The following is an 8056-nucleotide window of genomic DNA, read 5'->3' on the forward strand; positions in this document are numbered from 1 at the left end:
TTCTGTGACGCGCGATTTATCGTCATGGAAGTGGACACTTCCGTGATGATAATTTTGGCAATGTCATGGAACACTTCTACGACAGCACAGGTATGACTATCTTGATTCTGTCATAAATTTGTCATGGATGTACATGCATGACAGAAAACGCGGCCTACTGTGACAAACACGTATCATCACGGAAGTGTATTTTTTTGTAGTGGTGGTGTCCTCCATAAGCCTCAGAGTGACACTTGCGTAGGATCTGTTCCTGTTCATGCTCAGGTACACAACGTCTAATAACACTATCTACTCCTTCTTTATAAAGGTGTGGGTCATCCCAAAAGTAATGTCTTAAATCATAGCAAAACTTTTTCTTTTGCTGGTATGTGAAACTAGGTGGTATAAATTTAGCAACAATGTAATTAGCATAATCAGCAAACCATGGAGCAGTACGAGAAGCATTTATGACAGCTAATTGTTCATCAGGAAAGCTATCATCCATAGGTAGTGGGTCATCAAGAAAATTTTCTAACCTAGACAAGTTGTCTGCAACGGGGTTCTCAGCTCCCTTTCTATCAATAATATGCAAATCAAATTCTTGTAGCAAGAGAACCCATCTAATAAGTCTAGGTTTAGCATCTTTCTTTTCCATAAGATATTTAATAGCAGCATGATCAGTGTGAATAGTTACTTTGGAATCAATAATATAAGGTCTGAACTTATCACAAGCAAATACAACTGCTAAAAATTCTTTTTCAGTAGTGGCATAATTTCTGTGGGCACTGTCTAGAGTTTTACTAGCATATTGAATAACATTTAATTTCTTATCAACTCTTTGTCCTAGAACAACACCTACAGCATAATCACTAGCATCACACATAATTTCGAAGGGTAAATGCCGATCAGGTGGCTGAACAATAGGTGCAGAAATCAAAGCTTTCTTAAGTATTTCAAATGCTTCTACACAATCATCATCAAAGACAAAAGGAATATCTTTTTGTAAGAGATTAGTGAGAGGCCTAGAGATTTTTGAGAAGCCTTTAATGAACCTCCTATAAAAACTGGCATGACCAATGAAACTTCTTATACCTTTAATGTCCTTGGGACACGACATCTTTTCAGTAGCATCAACTTTAGCTTTATCAACTTCAATACCTCTTTCAGAATTTTACGCCCCAAGACAATACCTTCGTTAACCATAAAGTGGCACTCCTCCCAATTCAAGACAAGATTAGTTTCTTCAAATCTCTGCAAAACTCGTTCAAGGTTGCTTAAGCAATCATCAAAAGAAGATCCATAAACGGAGAAATCATCCATGAAAACCTCAACAATCTTTTCACAGAAGTCAGAGAATATAGCCATCATGCATCTTTGAAAGGTAGCAGGTGCATTACATAAACCAAAAGGCATACATCTATAAGCAAAAGTACCAAAACGGCAAGTAAAAGTGGTCTTTTCTTGATCCTCTAGAAAGCAAAAATGTGTATGTTTGGATAATCTTTATAGCATTTGATCGATAAAAGGTAAAGGGTAATGATCCTTTTTAGTAGCTTTATTTAATTTGCGGAAATCAATTACCATCCTATAACCTGTAACAATTCTTTGTGGAATCAATTCATCTTTATCATTAGGAACTACAGTAATACCTCCCTTCTTAGGGACACAATGGACAGGACTTACCCACTGACTATCAGCAACAGGATAGATTATACCTGCCTACAGAAGCTTTAGTATTTCTTTTCTTACCACTTCTTTCATCTTAGGATTTAACCGTCGTTGGTGATCAACAACCGGTTTAGAATCTTTCTCCAATTTTATTTTGTGTTGGCATAGAGTGGGACTAATGCCCTTAAGATCATCCAGAGTATATCCAATAGCAGCACGGTGCTTCTTCAGAGTTTTCAATAATTTTTCTTCTTCCTGCTCTGAAAGGTTAGCACTAATAATAATAGGATATATTTTCTTTTCATCAAGATAAGCATATTTAAGAGTATCAGGTAATGGTTTAAGCTCAAACACAGGATCACCCTTGGGTGGAGGAGGATCCCCTAGGATTTCAACAGGCAAGTTGTGTTTCAGAATAGGTCCTTGTTTAAAGAATACTTCATCTATTTCCCTTCTTTCATTCATAAACATATCATTCTCATGGTCTAGCAAATATTGTTCTAAAGGATCATAAGGAGGCACGGCAATAGAAGCAAGACCAATAATTTCATCCTTGCTAGGTAATTCTTTACTATGGGGTTGTCTACGAAATTTAGCAAAATTAAAGTCATGAGACATATCCCCTAAACCAATTGTAACAATATCCTTTTCGCAATCTATCCTAGCATTAACAGTATTCAAGAAAGGTCTACCAAATATAATGGGACAAAAGTCATCTTGTGGGGAGCCACGAACAAGAAAATCAGCAGGATATTTAACTTTCCCACACAAGAGTTCAACATCTCTAACAATCCCAACTGGTGAAATAGTATCTCTATTGGCAAGCTTAATTGTAACATCAATTTCTTCTATCTCAGCAGGTGCAATATCATGCATAATTTCTTTGTATAAGAAATGAGGTATTGCACTTGCACTAGCACCCATATCACACAAGCCATGATAGCAATGATCTCCTATTTTAATAGAAATAACACGCATGCCTACAACAGGTCTATGTTTATTTTTAGTATCGGGTCTAGCAATTCTAGCAGCTTCATCACAGAAGTAAATAACATACCCATCAATATTATCGGCCAAGAGATCTTTAACCATAGAAATACTAGGGTCAACTTTAATTTGCTCAGGGGGTTTGGGTGTCCTAATATTACTTTTGTTGACCACAGTGGAAGCTTTAGCATGATCCTTTATTCTAATAGGGAAAGGTGGTTTCTCGACATAAGTAGTCGGAACAATAGGATCATTATAAGTGATAGTTTTTTTCTTCAACTTTGATAGGTTCAACTACTTTCACTTCAATGGGAGGATGATATTTAAACCACTTCTCCTTAGGGAGATCAACATGAGTAGCAAATGATTCACATAAAGAAGCTACTATCTCAGAGTCAAGTCCATATTTAGTGCTAAATTCATGGAAAACATCGGTATCCATAAAAGATTTAACACAATCAAACTTAGGTGTCATACCTGACTCCTTACCTTCGTCGAGATCCCAGTCTTCAGAGTTGCGTTTAATTATTTCCAATAAATCCCATCTGAATTCAATAGTCTTCATCATAAAAGAACTAGTACAAGAAGTATCGAGCATGGAGCGATTGTTGTCAGAAAGCCGAGCATAAAATTTTTGAATAATTATTTCTCTTGAGAGTTCATGATTGGGGCATGAATATAACATTGACTTAAGCCTCCCCCAAGCTTGAGCGATGCTTTATCCTTCACGAGGCCAAAAATTATATATATAATTACGATCACGATGAACAAGATGCATAGGATAAAACTTCTGATGAAATTCCAATTTCAACCGTTTGTAGTTCCATGATCCCATATCATCACATAGCCTATACAATGTCAATGCCTCTCCCTTCAAAGATAAAGGGAAGACCTTCTTCTTGATAACATCCTCGGGCATACCTACAAGCTTAAATAATCCACAAACTTCATCCACATAGATTAAGTGCAAATCGGGATGCAATGTTCCATCACCTGTGAAAGGATTAGCTAGCAGTTTCTCTATCATACCCGAAGGAATTTCAAAGTAAACATTTTCAGTATGTTGAGGAGCCACTCTTTGCTCTACTGGACGGGGTGAAGATACCCCGAACAAGCCCCTCAAAGGATTACTTTCCATAGTAATAAGTGACAGTAAATTTCAGCACACTATATAAATCTTTCCTTACCAAATTCCACTTACCAAAGGCGCTTCACTCCCCGGCAACGGCGCCAGAAAAGATTCTTGATGACCCACAAGTGTAGGGGATCTATCGTAGTCCTTTCGATAAGTAAGAGTGTCGAACCCAACGAGGAGCAGAAGGAAATGACAAGCGGTTTTCAGTAAGGTATTCTCTGGAAGCACTGAAATTATTGGTAACAGATAGTTTTGTGATAAGGTAATTTGTAACGGGTAACAAGTAGTGAAAGTAAATAAGGTGCAGCAAGATGGCCCAATCCTTTTTGTAGCAAAGGACAAGCCTGGAAAAACTCTTATATGAAGAAAAACGCTCCCGAGGACACATGGGAATTATCGTCAAGCTAGTTTTCATCAGGCTCATATGATTCGCGTTTGTTACTTTGATAGTTTGGTATGTGGGTGGACCGGTGCTTGGGTGCTGTACTTCCTTGGACAAGCATCCCACCTATGATTTACCCCTATTGCAAGCATCCGCAACTACAAAAGAAGTATTAAGGTAAACCTAACCATAGCATGAGACATATGGATCCAAATCAGCCCCTTACGAAGCAACACATAAACTAGGGTTTAAGCTTCTGTCACTCTAGCAACCCATCATCTACTTATTACTTCCCAATGCCTTCCTCTAGGCCCAAACAATGGTGAAGTGTCATGTAGTCGACGTTCACATAACACCACTAGAGGAGAGACAACATACATCTCATCAAAATATCGAACGAATACCAAATTCACATGACTACTAATAGCAAGACTTCTCCCATGTCCTCAGGAACAAACATAACTACTCACAAATCATATTCATGTTCATAATCAGAGGGGTATTAATATGCATAAAGGATCTGAACATATGATCTTCCACCAAGTAAACCAACTAGCATCAACTACAAGGAGTAATCAACACTACTAGCAACCCACAGGTACCAATCTAAGGCTTTGAGACAAAGATCGGATACAAGAGATGAACTAGGGTTTGAGAGGAGATGGTGCTGGTGAAGATGTTGATGGAGATTAACCCCCTCCTGCTGAGAGGATCGATGGTGATGACGATGGTGATGATTTCCCCCTCCCGGAGGGATGTTTCCCCGGAACAGCTCCACGAAGCCCTAGATTGGTTCCGCCAAGGTTCCGCCTCGTGGCGGCGGTGTTTCGTCCCGAAAGCTTCCTCCTGATTTTTTCCAGGGTTAAAGACACCATATAGCCAAAGATGGGCACCGGAGGCCTGACAGGGGGCCCACGAGACAGGGGAGCGTGCCCAGGGGGTAGGGCGCGCCCCCACCCTCGTGGATGGTGGGTGGCCCCCCTCTGGTACTTTCTTCGCTCAGTATTTTTTATTAATTCCAAAAATAACTTCCATGGAGTTTCAGGGCTTTTGGAGTTGTGCAGAATAGGTCTCTAATATTTGCTCCTTTTGCAGCCCAGAATTCCAGATGCCGGCATTCTCCCTCTTCGTGTAAACCTTGTAAAATAAGAGAGAAAAGGCATAAGTATTGTGACATAATATGTAATAACATCCCATAATGCAATAAATATCGATATAAAAGCATGATTCAAAATGGACGTATCAATGACTCTGAGTCTAAATTTGGATACATGTTGAAAGTGGGAGCAATTAGCTAGAGTAGCTCCATACAGAGCATTGTAGACATAGAAAATTTGCAAAATACATACGGCTCTGAATGTAACAGACCCGTTGACTAAACTTCTCTCACAAGCAAAACATGATCACACCTTAGTACTCTTTGGGTGTTAATCACATAGCGATGTGAACTAGATTATTGACTCTAGTAAACCCTTTGGGTGTTAGTCACATGGCGATGTGAACTAATCACATAAGATGTGAACTATTGGTGTTAAATCACATGACGATGTGAACTAGATTATTGACTCTAGTGCAAGTGGGAGACTGAAGGAAATATGCCCTAGAGGCAATAATAAAGTTGTTATTTATATTTCCTTATATCATGATAAATGTTTATTATTCATGCTAGAATTTTATTAACCGAAAACTTAGTACGTGTGTGAATACATAGACAAAACAGCGTGTCCCTAGCATGCCTCTACTTGACTAGCTCGTTAATCAAAGATGGTTAAGTTTTCTGACCATAGACATGTATTGTCATTTGATGAACGGGATCACATCATTAGGAGAATGATGTGATGGACAAGACCCATCCATTAGCTTAGCATAATGATCGTTAAGTTTTATTGCTACTACTTTCTTCATGACTTATACATATTCCTCTGACTATGAGATTATGCAACTCCCGAATACCGGAGGAACACCTTGTGTGCTATCAAACTTCACAACGTAACTGGGTGATTATAAAGATGCTCTACAGGTGTCTCCAAAGGTGTTTGTTGGGTTGGCATAGATCAAGATTAGGATTTGTCACTCCGAGTATCGGAGATGTATCTCTGGGCCCTCTCGGTAATGCACATCACTATAAGCCTTGCAAGCAATGTGACTAATGAGTTAGTTACGGGATGATACATTATGGAACGAGTAAAGAGACTTGCCGGTAACGAGATTGAACTAGGTATCATGATACCGACGATCGAATCTCAGGCAAGTAACATACCGATGACAAAGGGAATAACGTATGTTGTTATTGCAGTTTGACCGATAAAGATCTTCGTAGAATATGTAGGAACCAATATGAGCATCTAGGTTCCGCTATTGGTTATTGACTGGAGATGTGTCTTTGTCATGTCTACATAGTTCTCGAACCCGTAGGGTCCACACGCTTAACGTTCGATGACGATTTGTATTATGAGTTATGTGTGTTGGTGACCGAAGTTTGTTCGGAGTCCCGGATGAGATCACGAACATGACGAGGAGTCTCGAAATGGTCGAGAGGTAAAGATTGATATATTGGAAGGTAGTATTCGGACACCGGAAGGGTTCCGGAGTGTATCGGGTACATACCGGAGTACCGGAGGGGTTACCGGAACCCCCCGGGGAAAGATATGGGCCATAGGAGGGAGGCTAACGAGCCCAGAAGGGGCTGGTGCACCCCCACAAGGGAGGAGGCCGAATTGGTTTAGAGAAGGGGGCGCCACCCCCCTTTCCTTCTCCTACTCCCTCTCCTTCCCCCTTTCCACCTCCATGAGAAGGAAAAGAGGGGGGGGGCGAATCCTAGTAGGTCTCCCCCCTTATGGCGCGCCCCCTAGGGCTGGCCTCCTGCCTCTCCCTCCTTTATATACGTGGGCAAGGCACCCCTTGGAGACACACCAATGGGTCCAAGCCGTGTGCGGCGTCTCCCTTCACAGTTTGCTCCTCCGGTCATATTCACGTAGTGCTTAGGCGAAGCCCTGCGGAGATCATATCACCATCACCGTCACCACACCGTCGTCCTGATGGAACTCTCCCTCGACGCTTTGCTGGATCAAGAGTTCGAGGGACGTCATCGAGCTGAACGTGTGCAGAACTCGGAGGTGCCGTACGTTTGGTACTTGATCGGTTGAATCGAGAAGACGTTCGACTACATCAACCGCGTTATACTAACGCTTCTGCTTTCGGTCTACGAGGGTATGTGGACACACTCTTCCCGTCTCGTTGCTATGAATCTCCTAGATAGATCTTGCATGATGGTTGGAATTTTTTTGAAATTGCATGCTACGTTCCCCAACACTATCTAGGGCCATAATTATTGCAGATCTAAGTGACTCAATCATACACTAGTGCAGAACCAGGCTGTATTACCGGTTCGTAAGGCCCTTTAGTGCCGGTTCTGTAACCGGCACTAACCGGTTCAGCACGAACCGCCACTAAAGGGCCACCACATGGCACGAGCCAGCGCAGGGGGCGGGGAGACCTTTAGTACCGGTTGGTAACACCAACCGGTACTAAAAGGTTGGGGGTATTGGGGTTCATGATTTCTTTTTCCTTTAATTTTGTGTTTTCCATTTAATTCTTTTTTATTTGCTGGTATTTTACGATACTACATATTGTACACGTTATGCATATATATAAATAGAATTTCTCGTAGAACCGATCATATATATATATATATAATATATATATATATATATCATTGAATGTCTCGCACCACCATTCACACATACACATGTATATTTATACAATTTGGTATATACAATCTCTACTACATGGAGGCATTACTGCGGTAGCGGGTAATGGTATTCTCCTTTGGGATCTATGACCTGATCGAGCAAAAATCACGCTATTTCATCTTTAATTGCTCGTACGCGATCCGTTGGTAGGAG

Source organism: Aegilops tauschii, chromosome 2 (genome assembly GCF_002575655.3).
Source record: "Aegilops tauschii subsp. strangulata cultivar AL8/78 chromosome 2, Aet v6.0, whole genome shotgun sequence".
Classification (NCBI taxonomy): Eukaryota; Viridiplantae; Streptophyta; class Magnoliopsida; order Poales; family Poaceae; genus Aegilops; species Aegilops tauschii.